Below are 22,674 nucleotides of genomic sequence, written 5' to 3'. Positions count from 1 at the left end.
CCTTTGAACTTTTAGTGAAGAAACAAACTATTTAGTCAAACAGAATGTATGGCCTATTCTGTGATGGTTGCAAATCTAGGCCCAAAGCATGTTTGTGCGCTCTTTGAATATGAGAGGTGGGGAGTTTTGTGTTTATTGAATCTTAAATGCTTGTTTTGAAGGAGCCCAGGCAAACTTATAGATACAGATAAAGAAAATTGTTAAAACAATTGTCAAATAATTGGGAAAATTTTCATCCAATGTTTTTTTTTAAAAATTCATGGAAATTGAAGAGCTATGGGCAAGAAAAAAAATCCATATTAAGTATCAATTCTAACCCTTGTACCTTACATTCAATATCTCAGTTAATCTAAGCAATGATATAATGAGGTAGGTATGTTATTACCTCTATTCTTCATACAAGGGAAATGCAGCACAGAAAGTTTAATCTATCATTCATGGGAGCAAAGCTTGAGGTTGATCTAATTTTGTAATATAAATTTATTTATTTATTCATATTGGCTGTGTTGGGTCAACAAAAAGCAAGGGCTTTTCTCTGGTTGCGGTAGCAAGGGCTACTCTTTAGTTGCAGTGCACAGGCTTCTCTCTGCAGTGGCTTCTCTTGCTGCAGAGTGGGGACTCTAAGACGCACAGACTTCAGTAGTTGTGATCCACAGGCTCAGTAGTTGTAGCTCCCAGGCTCTAGAGCACAGGGTCAGTAGTTGTGGCCCTGTGACATGTAGGATCTTCCCAGACCAGATATTGAACGCATGTCTCTTGCATTGACAGGTGGCTTCTTTACCACTGATCCACCAGGGTAGCCCTGATCTAGTTTGTTTTATTGAAGCATAATTGGCATAAACATTGTATCTGTTTCAGGTGTACAATATGATTCAAATATTTGTATATATTGCAAAATGATCACCACAGTAAGTTTAGTTAACTTCTATCACTATATATCCTTATAAATTTTTTTTCCTGTGATAAGGACTTTTAAGATTTATTCTCTTAGCAAGTTTCAAATATGCTATAATTTTGTTAATTACAGTAACCATGCTGTACATCACATTCCCATGACTTTTTTATTTTAGAGCTGGATGTTTATACTTTTGATCCTTATCACCTGTTTCTCCCACCCCTCATCTTCTCTTCTGGCAATCACCAATCTGTTCTCAGTATCTATGAACTTGGGTTGTTTGTTTTTAAATCACACATGTAAATGAGATGTTATGGTATTTATCTTTCTCTGCCTGACTTAATTCACTTAGCATAATACCCTCAAGGTCTGTTCATGCTATTGCATATATTTCATTCTTTTTCATGGCCAAATAGTATGCCACATATATGGCATGTATATATACATATACACATAAGCATCACATATACACCACATCTTCTCTATCCATTCACTCATTAGTGGATACTTGTGTTGTTTTCATATCTTAACCATTGTAAATAAAGCTGCAGTGATTGTGGGCCTGCATATATCTTTTTAAGTTAGCAGTTTTATTGATAAATACCCTGAAATGGAATTGCTGGAGCGTGTGGTATTACTATTTGTAATTTTTTGATAATCTTCCATGCTATTTTCCACAGTGGCTGCACAAATCTACATTTTCACCAACAGTGCACATGGGTTTCCTTTTTTCCAAATTCTTGCCAGCATTTATTATTTCTTGTCTTTTTGATAGTAGCCATTCTAATATGTTTGAGATGATACCTCATTGTTGTTTTGACTAGTATTTTCCTGATGATTAGTGATGTTGAGCATCCATTCATGTGTTTCTTTACCATCTCTATGTCTTCTTTGAAAAAATGTCTATTTGAATCTTCTGGTTTTTTTTTTAAGAGGTTGATTTAATGCTATAGCATTTTTTCTTTATCCTCTTAATCCAATATTAAGCACTAAAATTCAGTGACTGGTCTTTCTTTATTTGCATAAAAACCTTACTCTTCAACCTCAGATCATAGATAGTAATTCTTTAGTAAATAAGTAGTTTATGATTGAATTTCAACCAAACAAATAACAATTGCCTTATGCTAAATGTTGGTAGGACCACTCAGCAACCCAAAGCTGCCTTGAAAAAATGCTGTTTGAGTAAAGAAATCCTGGGGGGGAAAAAAAGTTTCTTCCCTAAGGCTATAGACCTATTTTATGCTTCTGTTAATCTTACTTCTTAGAATTTGAAGTTACTGGCCACACCCTTTTCTTGCAGTTCTTCAGCCACTTCATACAATACAGAGAGGTTCAAATTGGAGAGTCCATCTTGACTTAATCTTCCTCGCTATTCATCATTTTCAGGTGTGTCTGAGCTCAGGCACATCCTTTACAGCACACCAGCCACACTGATTCCCTTTCACTCATTAGTGATCTTCATCTTTTGCCATTTTAGTCATCTACCAATCCCAGTGCCTTTACACATCACCTCTTGAAATGAACCATTAGCAGTATTTTACCTGAGGGATATTCTCAAGCTTCTTAGTATACAAAATATTTGTACTCTAAAAATGATTGAGTCAGGTCTTTGGTTGTTCTCATACTCATCTTGGTTTTGAGCAAAGGATTTAGAGAATATGTCTACTTTTGTTTTCCAGAATTGGTCTCTGAAAGACAAAGCTAGTGTTCAAATTTAGTATTTTTATTTAATTTAACTCAATAAATACTTGTCACATGCTACTATAATATGAGAGGCACTGTGTTGGTTACAAGAGTAGGTGCTTGTTGAGTATCAGTTTAGTCATTCAGTCGTATCTGACTCTTTGTGACCCCATGGACTGCAGCAGGCAGGCTTCCCTGTCCATCACCAACTCCTGGAGCTTGCTTAAACTCATGCCCATCAAGTTGATGATGCCATCCAACAATCTCATCCTTTAGTCGTCCCCTTCTCCTCCTGCCTTCAATCTTTCCCATCATCAGAGTCTTTTCAAATGAGTCAGTTCTTCACATCAGGTGGCCAAAGTATTGGAGTTTTAGTATCAGTCCTTCCAATGAATATTCAGGACTGATTTCCTTTTAGATTGAGTGGTTTGATCTCCTTGCAGTCCAAGGGACTCTCAAGAGTCTTCTCCAACTCGACAGTTCAAAAGCATCAATTCTTTAGTGCTCAGTTTTCTTTATGGTCCAACTCTCACATCCATACATGACTAATGGAAAAACCATAGCTTTGAGTAGACAGACCTTTGTTGGCAAAGTAATGTCTCTGCTTTTTAATATGCTATCTAGGTTGGTCATAGCTTTTCTTCCAAGGAGCAAGCGTCTTTTAATTTCATGGCTTCAGGAGGAGACAAAAAATGACTTTCAAGAAAATTCTGTTTGTAATTTGAGGAAATAAGATATACCCAGGCATAAAGAAAGCAAAGGATGTGGTATTAAGATATGATATCATCAAAGTAGTCTAAATTAGTCAAATTAATAAAGTCATTTCAAATAATTTAAGGAATAATCAGAAAGGTTATATAAACATTAAGGAGATTTAAGAAAGGAGATACAATTCTAAACTGCACTGGTTCAAGATTTCACCCTGGAGATTGTTATAGATATTTATGCAGGTGGACAATACTAACAGAGAAGTCAAGGCAGTAGTATATCCAGGATTGGGTGTGAAAAGGCATGCTTCACATTCATTGAATGGCTAATTAACTAGTTTGACAACAGAATAATTTTTTTGTCTTGAACTGAAAACAGATAACACTAGAAAAAGAGGCTGAAGCACATTGGTAGGAGATACTGATCATTGGAATTAGAAAGTTGAGTCTAATTAGTAGACAATTGACAAAACAAAGAGAATATTTCGTAAGGCCAATCATGTGAATAAAAGTTTCTTATTTGAATATTAATCTGGTGTTCTCTTCACAATGGATTCCAGTTGTAGTCAGAAGAACAATTTGCAGAAATATGTAGCACTATAAGAAGAACGAGATGAGGGTGATACCAAGGTTGTTGCAGTGGGAATGGAGAGAAAAGAATAGATGTGGGTGAGGTTTTAAAGGACATAGGGTCAGGGAGTAATAATAGTAGTTAACACTTGTATAGCGTTTGCTGTGGGGAAGCCTGGTGGGCTGCCATCTATGGGGTCGGACACGACTGAAGCGACTTAGCAGCAGCAGCAGCAGCAGTCTCTATTTTGGGCTTCCCCAATGACTCAGTGGTAAAATGCGGGAGACATGGTTTAATCCTTGAGTCGGGACCATCCCCTGGAGAAGGAAATGGCAACCCAATCCAATATTCTTGCCTGGGAAACCCCATGGACAGAGGAGCCTAGTGAGCTATAGTCCATAGAGTTGAAAAAAATCAGCCATGACTACAGCAACTGAGCATGTACGTAGGCAGGCTCTGTTTTGAATGACTTGTATTTATTATTTAACTTAAACTTCAAACAACCGTGAATGAGAGACACTAATGTCTTCCCCATTTGCACAATAGAAACCAAGGCAGAATCTTAAGTAAATTGTCCCAGGTCAGATAATTAGAAAATAGCAAGGCTGGCACTTAAGCCTACCGAGTTAAACATCAGAGGATCTGCAGTTAACCACTGTACATCATTTCTCTAAAAAATAACCGAGATTTCCAGATTGAATTGGAAAGTGACATTACCAACAGTCAAAGAAACAGATTTTTTTTTTTTTAAGAGTTTACCTTTTGTTTAGTTAAGTCTTTGGTAGGGAGAAAAATATTCTGACCTTTGGGGAAGAATTTCCCTATGGAGAGTGATGAATCTTATGTACATTTTCACTTCTATGCTGGGCAACAAGAACAGTGTAATTTATGATATTGTTCAATTATAAATTAGAATAGTAAATATGTCATCTTAATGTGATTTGTCTTCCTTCCTTAACAGAGCTTGAAATGAAACAAGGATGAAGTGCTGAATTAAAGATTTAGTATCTTGAGCCCATCAGATCAGTATTTCAGACTTAGTTTACCAATCATGCTAAACAATAATTTTGACAAGAGAAAAAACTAACACCCAGCATAGGGAGTATCTCTCTTTTTCTATATTGGAGAAGTGGCATAATGCACTACTTAAGAGCCTATGGACTCCAGAACCATACTAGTGCACAGGTTCAGATCTTAAAATGAGGCCTTGAACTGTGTGACTCCTGTAAACTACATAAGCTGTCTCTGCCTCAGTCTTTGCACCCCTGAAATGTGACACTAATGCCTTTGGAATATGTAAAGATTAACTAAGATAAGGTACTTACAGTGGCTCCTACCAAAGTAAATTCTCAGTAGACATTAGTTATATTCATTGAACTTTATCTCATATACAGTTGACCCTTGAACATCATGAAAGGGAAGTTAGATGTGTCCATTCCCATGGAGTTGCAAATCTGCCTTAAAAATAAAGGACTTGATAAATGATTCAACCAAAGGCAGGAACTTCAAACAGTTTGTATTAACAATCAGGACTCAAATACTGGTTCTTTTAATTTTATGTACTATGATTTCTGATGGAATACAAACTGTTTTCCATACTTAGTTAATTTAAAAATCTATGAAATGAAAATACAAGTACTATATTTATTTTAAAAAGTCTATGTAATTTATATATAGTTCAAACCTATGTTGATCAAGGCTCAATTGTATATTTTCAATTTATAAACTTTAATTATAGAATTATTGCTACTTTAAAATTTTTTTGCTGTGAATTTTTATATATTAAGCATAGAAAACAATAGCTTTTATAAGCAAAGACCCATGCTTCCATCATACAGATCAAGAGATAAGACATTTTCTGCATTCCAGAAACTGCTTTTTCTGCTCCTGAACATTAACCTGTTTTCCATCAATTGCCTGACAAATAAGTTTTGTAATTTTTGCAGTAATTATTTCCTTGCTTTGCATGATAGTTTTAACCTTTCATTGTTGTTATTGTTGTTCAGTCACTGTCACGTCCACCTCTTTTGCAACTCCACGGATTATAACCTGCCAGACTCCTCTGTCTATGGGATTCTCCAGGCAAGACTACTGGAGGGAGTTGCCATTTCCTTCTCCAAGTGATCTTTCCAACCCAGGCATCAAATCTGTTTCTTTCATTGGCAGGTGGATTCTTTACCACTGAGCCAGTGAAGCCAACCTTTCATTATGGTCCCTAAATATAGAATTTTAAGTTAGCATGATTTATGTACCTACATACAATATGTAGTCCTTTGTGTTTGGTTTCCTTTCCTGAACATGTATTTCTAAGTTTTATTAATATCTTTTGTGGTTCATCAATTCTCATTGCTACATGGTATTCCATTGTATAAAAATATTCAGAATATAAAAATATTCAGAATGTGCTGTTGATGCACATTTGAGCTGTTTCTAGGTTTGGGAAATTATGAATAATGCTGCTGCAAACATTCTTTTAAATGTTTATTGCTGCATATTTACATGCATTTATATTGGATGTATATTCTCCAGTGAAATTGCTATATTTTATGCAAATTTTTTAAAATTTAAATTTATTTATTTTAATTGGAGGCTAATTACTTTACAATATTGTATTGGTTTTGCCATACATCAACATGAATCCGCCACGGGCGTGTACACGTGTTCCCCATCCTGAACCCCCCTCCCACCTCCCTCCCCTAATTTTTAATTTTAGTAGATATTGCTAGTTTTCCCAAGTAGTTATACTAGCTATACTCCAGTCAGTAGTATATGAGAATTCTGTTTCATCCTTACCAATACTTGATTTAATCAGTCCTTTTAATTTTAGCCATTCTGATGAAAGTAGAGTTTATATTTCCTTCTTGAAAAAGGCAGTCATGTTATATGATTTAATTGCCATATGGTTATAATTGCCTATAAATTGTCTGTCCAGATGCTTTTGCTTATTTTTCTACTGGTTTCATTTTTTAAAAAATAGTTATTATGCAGAAATTAGTTATATTTGAATTAAACACTGTATAAATTAAATAACTTTTCCTTCTCTGTGACTTGCTTTTGCAATTTCTTAATGGAGTTTTTGATGAGGAAAAGTTTTAAATTTTAATATTGATTATATTTTTACCTCTTTACATTTATATTTTTCCAGTTCAGTTGATTTTCATGAATGGTTTAAGGTAGAAGTGAAATCCTGTTTTCCTTCCAAACAGATATCTAGTTGTTACAGAATCATACTGAAAATTCTCTCCTTTGCCTACTACTCTTCATTGCCAATATCATAGATTAAATATCCACATATCTGTGTTTTAGGGAAATTATTCTTTTTAATTGCTCTATTAGTCTCATCCTACTACTTATGACAGCATTTTAACTATGGCTACTTTTTAATTATTCCTGTTATCTATAAAACACATTCCCTGGCTGATTTACTTGGCCTAAAACCCTAAAGTTTCATTGATGTTGTTGAAATATATGTGGAATATAAGAAAAATGAATACATGAACAAACCAAATCAAAACCAAACACATAGATATAGAGAATGGAGTAGTGGCTACCAGAGGGGAAGGGAGGCCTTAGGGGAAGGGGACATGTGTAAAGGGGCTCAGGAGTGTGGTCGCTTGTGGGACTAGACTTTTTAGGTGGTGAGCACACTTGTGTGTACAGTGTGTACAGAAGTCAAAATACAATATTGTACACATGAAACACAATTTTACATATCAATTAAAAATATCATCCCATCATATTTTTATTCAAGGAATCTTGACTTTGCCATATTTCATATGAATTTTAGAATTATTATGTAAAATATGACCAAAAAGTTAGGGTTTTGGTTGGGATTGTATTCAGTCTATTATTAAATGAATTCCTGAAGATTCAGCATGATTACAATATGACTTGACTCCTTTAATCTATGAATATATATATAAAGTACTGCTGCTAAGTTGCTGCTAAGTCGCTTCAATCATGTCCGACTCTGTGCGACCCCACAGACGGCAGCCCACCAGGCTCCCCTGTCGCTGGGATTCTCCAGGCAAGAACACTGGAGTGGGTTGCCATTTCCTTCTCCAATGCATGAAAGGGAAAAGTGAAAGTGAAGTCGCTCAGTCGTGTCTGACTCTTCGCGACCCCATGGACTGCAGCCTACCAGGCTCCTCTGTCCATGGGAGTTTCCAGGCAAGAATACTGGAGTGGGGTGCCATTGCCCTCTCCGATATAGAGTACATCCTTTATTTATTTAGATCTTTTTGGTTTTCCTTGATCATATTTTCTGGCTTTCTGCATAGAAGTCTTACTCATTGTGGTTAATTTGTTCCTAGAAGTTTTATACAGCTTAATATTATTATGTATTACATATTTTTTAAAACTTAATTTTCTTTCTGCTTTTTATATAAAGAAATGTGATTTTTGTACTGACCTTGCATACAACAAATAGTAAACTCAGTTATTAATTCCAATATTTTTTTAACAGATTCTTTTGGATTTTCTACATAAAGAATTACACCGTGGTCAAAGATAACAGTATTTAATAGTTGTCAAGTTTTATACTTTTTTCACATCTTATTGAATTGAATAGAATGTTTAGAACAATGCTGAATGAGAATGGAAAGAAAAAATTGTTGTTATTCTCAAATCAAAGGGAAAACTTTCACCATTTTACTATTAATAATGATCCTTATTATAGTGTCTTTTGTAAATATCATACAGCAGGTTAAGAAATTTATTTTAATTCTGATTTTGCTGGGATTATAAGCAACAACTGAGTTTTTCATTTCATCAGATGCTTCCTCTGTATCTGCTGAGATTATCAAATGATTTTTCTTGTTTTGTTTGTTCATCTAACTGCTTACAATGAAGGATTTTTTTTAAGACTTCCAATTCCAGCAGTAGTACTGTTGTTTCCTTGTGCTTCGTGTGGGCCTAGAGGGCCAGAAAATTTTTCTCAGCATTTGTTCTCTGCCCTCCTAACCCTTGCAAAGCAATTGTTTTCATCCAATCACTCAGTAATGTCCGACTCTTTGCAACCCCATGGACTGCAGCACACCAGGCTTCCCTGTCCTTTACCATCTCCCAAAGCTTAAGCCTCTTGATGAAAGTGAAAGTGGAGAGTGAAAAAGTTGGCTTAAAGCTCAACATTCAGAAAACAAAGATCATGGCATCTGGTCCCATCATTTCATGGCAAATAGATGGGGAAACAGTGTCAGACTTTATTTTTTGGGGCTCCAGAATCACTGCAGATGGTGACTGCAGCCATGAAATTAAAAGGCACTTACTCCTTGGAAGGAAAGTTATGACCAACCTAGACAGCATATTGAAAAGCAGACACATTCTTTGCCAACAAAGGTTCGTCTAGTTAAGGCTATGGTTTTTCCAGTGGTCATGTATGGCTGTGAGAGTTGGACTGTGAAGAAAGCTGAACGCAGCTGAGCGCCGAAGAATTGATGCTTTTGAACTGTGGTATTGGAGAAGACTCTTGAGAGTTCCTTGGACTGCAAGGAGATCCAACCAGTCCATTCTGAAGGAGATCAGCCCTGGGATTTCTTTGGAAGGAATGATGCTAAAGCTGAAACTCCAGTATTTTGGCCACCTCATGTGAAGAGTTGACTCATTGGAAAAGACTCTGATGCTGGGAGGGATTGGGGGCAGGAGGAGAAGGGGACGACAGAGAATGAGATGGCTGGATGGCATCATTGACTCGATGGACGTGAGTCTGAGTGAACTCCGGGAGTTGGTGATGGACAGGGAGGCCTGGCGTGCTGCAATTCATGGAGTCGCAAAGAGTCGGACATGACTGAGTGACTGAACTGAACTGACTGAACTGAAAAGCTTGCTCAAACTCGTGTCCATTGAGTCGGTGATGCCATCCAACCATCTTGTCCTCTGTCGTCCACTTCTCCTGCTTTCTATCTTTCCTAGCATCAGGGTCTTTTCCAACAAGTCGGCTATTCTCATCACATGGTCAAAGCCTCAGCTTTAGCATCAGTCCTTCCAGTGAATATTCAGGATTGACTTTCTTTAAGATTCACTGGTTTGATCTCCTTGCAGTCCAAGGGACTCTCAAGAGTCTTTCTCCAAAACCACAGTTCAAAAAAGCATCATTGTCCAGCTCTCACAGTCATACATGACTACCGGAAAAACCATAGCTTTGACTATATAGCCCTTTGTCGGCAAAGTGATGTTTCTGATTTTTAATGCACTGTTTAGGTAGGAAGCCTCTTGTCCCATCTTGTCCCTCCCCCAGGGGTAGACTGCTGGCTTGTTACTTGGTGCCATACTCCTGGTGGGGATGGGAAGGTTCAAGGATACTTTATTCCAGTGTTAAGGTTACAGTGTTCTGTGCATCTGGGCCTTAGCCATGTAGCTTTTTCAGTATCCCTCCCCATTCCTCTCATGATGTTCAAACTCTTACTTGACTCTGGAGTTCTTTGGTGGGGACACGTGTCCTGCTTTTTCCCTAGTGGGAGCAGATCTCTGCTTTGTGTCAGTGTGAGATTCTGGGCCCGAGAGAGTGACCATCCCTCCCCGTGGTCCCTAGGACTTTTGCTCCTACCTCTCTCCCAGATACTGTGCATCTTTTCCAGGGCCCTCAGGAGTACGAGGGTTTTCTGTCTTAAAAGGTGTTGTGTTAGACAACAGAGTGGGGAAGCAGAACTGGTTTTGTGCCTTTGTGATACCAACATGCTCTCTCTGGCTTCCTGCCCTCACCTTAATCTTTCTGATGAGCTGCCAGGAAATGCCTTAAAAAGAAAAAAGAGCTTCTGAATGAGTGTATATCCCTTTGTGTCTGGGGGATCCCTGGGTGTCTGTACTGTTCTGTCAGCCCCTTCTGGCTGACAGAAGAATTTGTTACCATTTTAGCTGTTTTCTTCTTACCCACTTCCAAAATGAGCACATGTCCCTCTCATGAACTGTCAGAAGTGAAATGGTCCCTATGTCCTATCTCTCCTCAGAATGGCTGTTACCATTTGAGATTTAGTTAATTTCTTTGCCTTGTGACCCCAGGTCTCTGATAAGCTCAGGAAAAGTTATGATTTTATAGCTTATCTGACCTTTTCTCATTGTTAGGATAAGTGTGATATTCTCTTCTGGCCTTTGACCTAAGTGGTAGCAAAACTGCAAATTTTAAAAAATACACACACACACACACACACACACACACACATATATTTGTCCCAGCTTTTTAAGTTTCCCAAAGAAAGATCAGTTGATTTTTTTTTCTCTCTCTCTTCATGCATTACCTAGTCTGCACTTGTCAGAGCTAGAACACTTGAGTCAGTATTATTTTTAGTAGTCTTTACAAACAAAATTAATTGTTGCTCTAACATTTTTGTGAGCAACTGAGGCTCAATGGATTTTATATAACATAATTTCATTGCTTTCAACAAGGTAGAGTTCAAGTTTTCTTCTGCATAAAGAAGTCTGGTAACTGGCATATGGGGCTGGAATTGTACTTTGATCATCAGGGAATTGTTTCTTTAGTTCTGTTCCAACACTTTAGCAGAATGACTTCATCCTCAAGGATTTTCCAACAGCTAAGCTGATGCCTGGAGCCTAGCCATCTTATTTGTGTTCTGTGCAGCAATAGCGAACAAACAAAATGCAATGGCAGAGGTCATGCTACCAGCAGGTTTGTTGTTGCTGTTCAGTCGCTAAGTTATGTTTGACTCTTTGCGACCCCATGGACTGCAGCATACCAAGCTTCCCTGTCTTCCACTATCTCCTGGAGTTTGCTCAAATTCATGTCCATTGAATTGGTGATGCTATCTATCCATCTTATTCTCTGTTGCCCTCTTCTCCTTTTGCCTTCAGGTTTTCTCAGCATTAGGGTCTTTTTAAATGAGTTGGCTCTTTGCATCAGGTGGCCAAAGGATTGGAGCTTCAGCTTCAGCAACAGTCCTTCCAGTGAATATTCAGGGTTGATTTCCTTTAGGATTGACTGGTTTGGCCTCCTTGCAGTCCAAGGGACTCTCAAGTCTTCTCCAACACCACAATTTGAAAGCATTGATTCAGTGCTCAGCCTTCTTTATGGTCCAGCTCTCACATCCATACATGACTACTGGAAAAAACATAGCTTTGACTCTACAGACCTTTGTCAGCAAAGTAATGTCTCTGGTTTTTAATATGTTGTCTAGGTTTGCTATAGCTTTCCTTCCAAAGAGCAAGTGTCTTTTAATTTCATGGCTGCAGTCACCATCTGCAATAATTTTGGAGCCCAAGACTATAAAATCTGTCACTGTTTCTGCTTTTTCCCCACCTATTTGCCATGAAGTGATGGGACCACGTGCCATGATCTTAGTTTTTTGAATGTTGAGTTTCAATCCAGCTTTTTCACTGTCCTCAAGAGTTGCTTTAATTTTCTTCACTTTCTACCATTAGAGTGGTATCATCTGCATATCTGAGGCTGTTGATATTTTTCCTGGCAATCTTGATTCCAGCTTGTGCTTCATCTAGCCTGACATTTTGCATGATGTACTCTGCATATAAGTTAAATAAGCAGGGTGACAATATACAGCCTTGACATACTTCTTTCCAAATTTTGTCCAGTCATTTGTTCCATGTCCAGTTCTGTTACTTCTTGACCTGTATAAACTAGCTGGTTTAACCCCCCTCAAAAATGTTCTTCAGAAACTACCCAATATTTTCTTCCTGAGTACCATTTGTTTGTTTGTTTCAAACGAAGCTGTTATGCATAGTGTTTCTGTTGCACACATAAATCCTCGGAATGTGTCACTAGTAGGGAAGGGGAAGGTTAGTATTGGGTAGGTTCTTAGCTGACTCAATAGAAAAGACCCTAATGGGAAAGACTGAAGGCAGGAGAAGGGGACAACAGAGGATGAGATAGTTGGATAGCATCACTGACTTAATGGACATGAGTTTGAGCAAGCTCCAGGAGATGGTGAAGGACAAGGAAGCCTGGAGCACTGCAGTCCATGGGGTCACAAAGAGTTGGACACAGCTGAGAGACTGAGCAACAATAGGCTCTTAGCAGTCTCAGTCACAATTAGAGGATGGGGACTACATTTAAGTAATCAGATTTCTAAGGCAGGATGGTGTGGGTTAAAATACACAGGATCTATCATGAAACAGAGCTGGGGTTTGATCTCAGCTGTGCAAATTACTAGCTACGTGACCTTGAGCAAGGTCCTTATCCTAACTGGTCCTACTTTCTCAGCAGTAAAAGGACATGATATTAATAGTGACTTCTTGAAATATTTTTTGTGAAAGATATATGCAAAGGGTCTATTACATAGGAGAAGATTAATAAATGATATGTTTTATTTCACCCACCTATATTAATATAAATTCAGTTATTTAAGGGAGGGAAGGGTCTATTCATGCCTAGTACTGATCGAGAGGGTAGAAAGGCAGTTTGTGTTATTTCTTCTGTGTAAAGCTTTTTCTCTTAGAGGGGATGGACAGTCTCAATTTCTATCCTTAAATAGATCAATTTTATCCTTTGAACTATACTGAAATATTGCTCAAAATTTAGGCTTAGGATAACACTTTATATAATATCAAAGCAAGAAACAGATAAAAGGAGTTCCAGTTTGAATTTTACCACTGGAAGTTATGAAACTTGGGAAAGTCATCAGAACCTACTGGATCTCAGTGTTGTCAGCTGATAAATAGGTGGTCCAACCTTAGCCACCTATTGTGTCTTAAACCACCACAATTCTATGCAGTTTTATTTGCCCTAGACAAATAGTTCTTCTTGTCAAAAGAAATATCCCAAAGTCTAGCAAATATGTGATAAATGTTTATTTATTTTAAACAAAGTTGAATTTTTATAGGAACTGCCTTTGTGTAGAGGCTTTGCCTAGTCCTGAAATGAAACAATAGGATTCATTAAACCACATGGTGTTGTGTGTTAGAAAACTGGCTTCACATTCTGGTTGGGAAGATTTCTGGCTTAGACGAGTGTGTCATTTGGGGCAAGTCACTTAAACTCTCTGAGCCTTAGATTGGACAATATATTTTAAAGCCATGATGAGCAGCAAATGAAATAAGAAAATATAAAAGTACTTTTAAAAACTGTACAAGTTTAATGCTAAGCTCTTTAGAAGGTCCAGCAGATAAAGTATAGAAAGTAACCTCATTCTTTGGCATGGAGATTGTATGGTTTTATAAATAAAATACAGTAAAATAAAATACAATAAAATAAAGTAAATAAGTAAAATAAAATAAAGTACAATAAAGTACATCAAATAAAGTACAATAAAGTACATCAGATAAAGTACATCAGATAAAGTACAATAAAATAAAATATATTTTATAAATAAAATGCAGTAAAAATAAAGCTACTAAAGACCATTGCTTTAAAGTTTGTGTTAGATTTCCCAGTCAATTTTTCTGTCCATGTTATGTTGTAGGAAGTGCTGGGTCTAGTGTAGCCCACAGAGGCCAGAACAGTGTATACTTCATGACTCTGTATATGAAGTCTGTCCTTGAGGTGAATTTCCAGATGTGATCTTTCTCTGCATCCAAAGCATTCTGCTTGCAATCCGGTAAGGCTGGAACAAATAGCAAATCATCTGCAATGCGTGGCTATTAGGGCTGTCTGCTCTCCTCAATGTGCTCAGCTGAATTGACAGTTAAGCCTCCTTCTCTATAAAAAGCAAGTTATTAGTAAAAGCATGGTTGCCATATGACAAAATCGTCTCTATTGTTAAACTAATTAAATGTAACTACAATGCCTGGTCTTTAAGAAGATGTTATGTTCTTTAATGACAAGCTAGAGATCATTTTGGCTTTCAAACATACATCAAGGTTATATAGCCCCTATTTCTATATGTTTATTTACCTTGTCAGCACCTTTTAAAACTAGAAGCATGCCACGTTTATGTTAAATTGTGCCCTAATATAAGTATACAGATTGATGGATTTTTACATAGTTATGCACTGTGTTTTTACTACCCGGATCAAGATACAGAGCATTTCCAATCCCCAACAAGTTCCCCTTTATATCTTCTCCCCATCAATAACCTTTTGGTTTATCATATTCTTTAAAATTTTGGCTTTATGATAATGAGCATCTGAAAAGGTAGGAAGTTTTCTGAAGGGCAATCCAATCTCTTGAAAAATTTGGGAAATATTGATAATTGTTTCAAAAAAGAAAAGCCTCTGAACAATGATGAATAGTGCAATAAACTATATTAATAATATTGAAGGCAATCAACTATATACTCACTGGAAACAGAATTGCAATGTGAAAACCTCATGATATTCTACCCAAATCTCCCACCTGCTAACCAAAAAATAGAGCCACCACGCAGCCTGGTGAGTGTTCCATCAGTCATGTTGCCTGGCAACCTCAGCTAGTATGAGAGACACCCAATTGAGCAGCAGAGAGTCAAACTGGAAGGTATCTTGGAAACAGTAGGGTCCAGCTGAAAAAGAGGGAGAGAGGATGATAGAGAGAGGAATAAAAAAGGAGTAACTTGACCATTGATCCATGTTAGTCATGACCATGAACAGTTGTTGTTGTTTTTTTTTTCCTTTTCTCTCTAGTAACATGCAACTAGCTTAGAGCAAAATCCTTTGGGTTTCTTCTTCCTTTACTGAGCTTTCCTCCTCTGCTGTGTCTGCCGGTATGAGTGCAAAGGTTTGGCAAGATATATCATTATTAATTTTTTAGGAGGGAAGAATGTTAATAGTCATTTTCAGCACATTCAAACCATGTTAACTAAGAGTTCACTGAGATTTGCATCATATGCAGTATTCTGTTTGCTTCAGTCATACTTAATCTGGTTTTTAAATTAATATACTTTTGCTAAAAAATGAAAAGTAAAGGAGATCAAACCAGTCAGTTCTAAAGGAAATCAACCCTGAATATTCATTGGAAAGACTGGTGCTAAAGCTCCAATACTTTGGCCCCGTGATGTGAAGAGCAGACTCATTGGAAAAGACTCTGATGCTGGGAAAGATTGAAGGCAAAATAAGATGAGGGTGGCAGAAAATGAGATGGTTAGATAGCATCACCAACTCAGTGGACATGAATTTGAGCAAACTCCAGAGATTTGGTGATGGAGAAGGACAGGGAAGCCTGGAAGCTGCAGTCCATGGGGTCGCAAAGAATTGGACACAACTTAACAATTGAGCAACAGCAACAATAAAATAAAATACCTTCCACCTAGAGTAAACCCCTTTCATGGATAGAGAGGGAGACATGCCTCAGTCCCTCTAGGGGGACATCAGAAATGATATACACCAGGCACACAGAGTGAGAATCTGAGATGACAACTTTAGCTGAGGCCTCTACTTTGAGATACAACTTTTATGTATTTTTCTATGTATATCTTCCATCCTCCATAATTCGGTATAAAACCTTTGCTGCTGTCCTGTGCTCTAACCCCACATTACTCTCCTTCCTTCCTTCTTAAAAGATGACATGCAGAGAAAATAGCATCTGTGGATTACAAGGTTCCTGCTAATTTACCTCTGTCCATAAATTCTTTCATTTTTCCCTCCCAGTGCGTCTTCCTCCATTAGACAGTGCCATCACACATGCTCCTGACCTTATACCTGTATGTGTCCTAAGAGTCCTGACTCAAATGAATATTTTCTTCCTCTTCTGTATCTTCAGTTTTCTCCCTGTCTCCAAATTTCCTTCATTGGCATTAAAGATGTCAAAATATTTTTCTGCTTAAAAGCAAAAGAGTATCTATTCACAAATCCTCCCTTCATTCCAAGTCCACCTTTAGCTGCACATTACCTCTTATCTCTACTCAGAGTTAAATGTTTCTAAGAATTGTCTATATTCTTTGTTTTAAACCTGAGTCCTCCATTCACACCTCAACACACTGAGCCTTGCTTTCTCAGCTTGTCTGAAACTGTTCTTTCTTAGGTCACTGAAATTAGTCCTGGAACTGTGTATTGTCTACAATTCTTTGATCTCTTAGCATGATTTTGTACCATTAATCATGCTCTCTATTTTTCAGTATTATTTTTATTGGAATTATAACACTATACTCTCATTATTTTCTCTTCTCTTGATAGCCCTTGCCCAATTGAACTTGTGGGCTTATCTTTCTTTAAATTGGACTCTATAGGATTCTTTGTGGAAATTTCCATGGCTTTAATTAACATTGGTTTGCAAACCCCCTCATCTTTTACCTCTCCTAAAATTCAACTTCTATATTCACCTGCCTCTGGGAGTCCCAGTTTATGTCCCATGAGTGTATGCATGCCAAGTCACTTAATTGTGTCCGACTCTTTGCAACCCTATGGACGGGTGCCTGCCAGGCTCTGCTGTCCATGGGATTCTCTAGGCAACCATACTGAAGTGGGCTGCCGTGCCCTCCTCCAGGGGGTCTTCCCAACCCAGGGATCGAACCCGTGTCTCTTAATCTAACCTGTATTGGTAGGTGGGTTCTTTACCACTAGTGACACTTGGGAAGCTCTTTATGTCTAATAGGTGCCTCAAAATCATCAAAGTCTACTGATAAATTTATGAATGCTCCTAATTTTTCTATAAAAGACTTATTTAAGATATATAAAAAGATGGAATGCATAAAGAATAAAATAAAAATAATAAAATTGATACTCTTATCAGTGGATCTGCTCTTAACAGGTCTTTGATTTTATCTGGAAATATCCAACATTTTTGTGGATACAGAAAAACCCAAGCAATGTTTTGGCCAACCAATATTATATTAAAAGCTCTGGGAGGTAAAATGCCCCAAGCATCTAGCAGAGGGTTGAAAGCCTTTAGGTACTTAAATTTGCCAGATAAATGAAGTAAATAGCTTATATTTGAATGAATCTTAAACACTTTTCTCTTTCTGAGTTGTATGAACAATTTTGCTCATTGTAATACTGATCATGATAGTAGCAATGGCTAAAATGTACTGGTTAGTTGTATGTGCCAATTCCTCTGATTCTCATTTTATGGGCATACTCTTTACCATGACTTTTCAAGTAGGGAGAGCTCTTATTATTTTGTAAACCTGAGAGCAACCGGGCTTAACTGGCAAATTAACCTTTCCAGTCAGTCAGTCAGTTCAGTCGCTCAGTCATGTCCAACTCTTTGCGACCCCATGAGTTGCAGCACGCCAGGCCTCCCTGTCCATCACCGACTCCCGGAGTTCACCCAGACTCACGGCCATCGAGTCAGTGATGCCATTCAGCCATCTCATCCGCTGTCATCCCCTTCTCCTCCTGCCCCCAATCCCTTCCAGCATCAGAGTCTTTTCCAATGAGTCAACTCTTCACATGAGGTGGCCAAAGTACTGGAGTTTCAGCTTTAGCATCATTCCTTCCAAAGAAATCCCAGGGCTGATCTCCTTCAGAATGAACTGGTTGGATCTCCTTGCAGTCCAAGGGACTCTCAAGAGTCTTCTCCAATACCACGGTTCAAAAGCATCAATTCTTTGGCACTCAGCTTTCTTCACAGTCCAACTCTCACATCCATACATGACCACTGGCAAAACCATAACCTTAACTAGATGGACCTTAGTATCTCCAAATTAAAGTATGGCAGAGATGGGACTTGAATTAAAGTCTATCTAATACCCCAACCATGCTACTAATGCTTAATTTTAAGAAAAAGCAACAGCTTATATATTTCTGGCTCTTTCACACAAATGTTCATTGTTCTGATATTTTTGCTGTTATTTGGCATCTTCAGTGTCTTAGTAGTGGCACATGATTACAAATACTGTCTTTCTTACATATCATCAATTGTAATTTTGGTTTTGATTGAAATAAAGAAAGAACTTAGAATATGTATTCAGATGCTGAGTAAGAAATGGAACTTCTGTAAAATGGCAAGTAGAGATTATGGAGAAATTTTGGGATGGTCAAGAGAGAGTGATGGTGTTTTCTGCATAGAAGAGGAAGAAACTACAGGAAAGCTGGAAAAAAATGGGAAAAATAATTGACATGTGGAAAAAATGACTGACAAATATATCCTACAAAGCCAATTGTAAATTGAAATGAAAAATCCTGGTTAGATGACTTTTCTAATTAGAAAAGGAGGAGACTATGGGGAGAAAATGAGATGAATGAAAAAGGAATATAAGAAATATGATTAAGAATACTATGATTAAATCTGATCAAAGAGATATAATTTAATAAAGTGAGAGAGTGTGAATAACCAGGAATTAAAATTGACATAAAGAAAAAAAATTCCATGCTTTAGTTAATGGGTTTCATTGATTCAGATTGCTGCCTTTATAACTATCTGCTAGAAATGTAAAGCAAAAAGAAAAATAAAGCATTGATTGCTGTTCTGCTGGGGTGGTGCTGAATAGATGTAGGAAATCTGAGAATTTTCATACTGATTATGGTTTTTTGCAAGAGAAGAATCATACCAATATTTTCTTTCTGAGGTTGAACACTGTTTCATTCCACAGAAATTAACAGATAAGAGATTTTGGAGCAGAGGACACCTACTGATTTGTTCAGATGTCAATCACTAGTTGGAATTATTTATTCTGCTTATCAAAATCAAAAGAAAATATTATAGCTATTCAGCTACATAAACAGTGGAGCTTTTCCTTGGACTAACAGATGTTATTGATCTTGATGCTTTATATTTTTGCTGTTTGAGCTATGAAACTATAAAGCCTTTGCAAAAAATTTATGAGTAGTTTGCTTTCAGAATTTGAAACTTAAAAATAAGCTATAATAAGAAAAACTGTCTATTTACAACATTGTTTCTCGCTGCTATGATATAAACTATAAAAATACCATTTATAGAAAGGAATCTAACCATTGAGGTTAATTTGAATAGGGTGATAATCACTTTTCTCCTGCCCCTTTCTACTCCCCAGTCCCCTACCATATTCCCATTGCTAATATCTGGTGAATAACATGGAAAGAAAAATTGTTTCCAGAAGTTGGTTTAATTGCCAACAACAGGAACAATGTGATACGTGAATATATATTATTTTGGTGTCCCAGAGACATAATGTTATATAATTATTGCCTTAAAATGATAATTAGGGTAACTTATGATAGTATTTTTGGATTGGACATTTAAAAACTGTAGTATAGATTATATTAGTTGTATACTACATCTGTTATTTTTCTTGTGGTCTCTGAAAAAAGAAATATGCTGGGGTGCTTGCTTTTAACAAGGAGGTTTTCTTGCTCATGGTAATTTGATTTTCAATCTAACCATTTTTGGTTAGATTATTATCTTAATAATGATTTTTTAAAAATTAAAATATACTTTTAATATTGATACGAAACTGCTTTTCTATAGCAGTAATCACTGCACTTCTCAGGTACTTCAATTAGCATGCCATTTTAATCTAAATCATGTATAAGGGAAGAGCATTTTAGGATCTGAGTAGGTATGTCTTCAAAATATTACAATTTCTTTACACAAGTGAAATAGAAAATCCATTTGTGTCGTCTCTTTTGTAAAAATATAGTTGGATTTGATGAAATACAGGCTGCGACAATGAGAGTGATTAGAAGTGAATAGTCTTCCCCACTTTGTGTGCATGAGTGCGTGCTCAGTCACTTCAGTCGGTCTGACTCTTTGTGACCCCATGGACTGTAGTCCACCAGGCTCCTCTGTCCATGGGATTTTCCAGGCAAGAATACTGGAGTGGGTGGTCCTGTCCTTCTCCAGGGATCTTTCAGACCCAGGGATTGAACCCAGGTCTCCTGCATCTCCTGCACTGCAGGCGGATTCTTTACCATTGAATTGCTTTTAAATATTGGTCCTGATGATTTTGAGTGTATTTATTTGGAAGAAGGTCTACAAATACAAAGAAACAAGCAAAAATAGTTCCTGAATCTTGGGTGAGACCCCAGGTTTGAAAAGTTAGCCACTTTTAAAAAAGGAATGTGGAGTTTTAATAGAATATGGCATGTAGGGTGAACTTTTATCTTGCACATAATTCTGTAATACTGTAGACTAGCTGAAGAGAAAAATTCTGAAACAGAATCCTTAAGTCAAGCTTTATTTTTAATGAAAGGTTCTGCCCTCCTTTTCTTATTTATTCCATTTTGTGAATAACTTTTGACAATCCTTTGGGTCTATTTGTTGTATTTTATCATAACTATGCATTCCTGTATACCCTATTTATAAATTATGCTGCCATAATTGTGCACAAACGTTTTCTTTAGTATGGGGTTTTTTAACAAAGGAGTTTTGCAGTGGAGAAATCACTAGTTCAAAGTACAGGATTTTTTAAGAAAGCAGGTCAAAGGTCATTTTTAATAAATCACATTTCTTTCTAAAAAAAATTTTGCCGATTTACATTTCTACCTGTAAGGACCCATTTTATCCCATTTTTAAAATAGTTTTATCAAAAACAGTATTTAATTTTAATTTATAGTTCTTTAAGTGGTACAATCCCTAATTAAAGGAATTTTCATATTTTCCCCAGATAATAGGGAAAATGTAGCCTTGTTTTCCACTTGCCTTAATATGTGCTTCTTAGATATAATGGTAATCTCTGCTCAACTTTAGAATCTTGTAAAGAGGCATGTTTTTCTCTTTCTCATGTGTTTTTGGCAAATAACTTTACAATATTTCCATGTTTTCTATTATCAGATTATATAGTTCATTATATTAGATTGTTTTATATTGATTAACAAGTTACAGTTTTTAACAATTTCAGATAACAAGGTTACTTTGCTAATAAGAAGATGAACTTTGATGCTTTAGGGATTTAATAATTTCACTTTAAATTAATTGGGGGCTAGTTATTCAGTATTCTGATTTTTAATTCTTTACTTCTTCCTTCTGATTGTCTACCTTTTGAGGCACTTAATATATGATTAAAAACTTCACCAGGAAGGGTGCAGGAAAAAAAAAAAAAAAGAAACACCCGAAAACTGAAGCTGCAAATCAAACTATTATGTAGGGATACTGTAGTTTTAATAAAGTGTTTTTTTTTTTTTTTGAGTGGAAGAAGTTGAATATTTCACTTGTTAATATTTTTAAAATCTTAAGACAGGTATGTCTTTCTCTCATGTATTAACTATGGTAAAACTTTTACTAAACGGAGATGACAAATAAACTTTTATTTATATTTGTGTAATTTTAGGGTAGAATTTTGGAAAGCAGCTTTAGTCGGTTTTACTTTTGGAACTTTCTGTGACCAAGTCCTCTGTATCCTCTCCTGTGTGCTGTTGGAGTCCTTTTGTGCCCTAGAGCTCTGGGGTTTTGCTTCATTATACTTCACTTTCTTTCCATCTCCCACTAATTGCCTGCTGGAGCAGACTGACTCTGATGTACTTTTATAAGCTAATATGATATTATTCTTCTTTATTTTCTACAAATAAACATTTGGAAGAATGTCTAGACAAGAAATAGCCATACTACCGTGCATATTTCAAAGGAGGAACACTTGTAATTCATTCCTTAATCTTTTGTCGTGAATAAATCAGAATCCTTAAGACCAGCTAAGAAGTAGGAAGCTGAGGTTAAGATTTTCTAATGGTTTACTGTCTCAGTGGCATTATTTATTTTCTTTGTAATCATGTTATTTATGGCAGAAGATGGCTAGCTTGCTGGTAAATGTCAACTGGGAACTGTCTAAATCCCCTACTGCTCTCTTAAATCTCTGGGTTTTACATCCAGATGAACATTTTGGATTCCTGTTTTCCTGTCTCATCAACTATTAATGAACAAGCTTAATTCACTGGTATATCATGTTATAAAATGAATACTGTGAGTGCTCAGTCGCTTCAGTGTGACTGCCTCTTTGCGACCTTATGGACTGTAGCTCACCAGGCTCCACTGTCCGTGGGATTCTCCTGGCAAGAATATTGGAGTGGGTTGCCATGCCCTCCTCCAAGGGGTCTGTCTGACCCAGGGATCGAACCTGCATCTCATGTGTCTACTGTACTACAGATAGATT

General features: G+C 36.8%; 1 protein-coding gene across 4 annotated transcripts in view; it reads left to right on the top strand.

The window, feature by feature from the left end:
- Window positions 1-22,674, top strand: part of GALNT13 (polypeptide N-acetylgalactosaminyltransferase 13) — a 656,510-nt gene that overhangs the window by 35,813 nt on the left and 598,023 nt on the right. The window contains exon 3 of one of the 4 annotated variants that reach the window (XM_024975591.2): window positions 14,221-14,355. The gene's annotated coding sequence lies outside the window, so the exon portion shown is untranslated. 4 annotated transcript variants of the gene reach the window in all.

This window comes from Bos taurus, chromosome 2 (genome assembly GCF_002263795.3).
Source record: "Bos taurus isolate L1 Dominette 01449 registration number 42190680 breed Hereford chromosome 2, ARS-UCD2.0, whole genome shotgun sequence".
NCBI classification, from domain to species: Eukaryota; Metazoa; Chordata; class Mammalia; order Artiodactyla; family Bovidae; genus Bos; species Bos taurus.
This window is presented reverse-complemented; position numbering and strand designations above follow the sequence as displayed.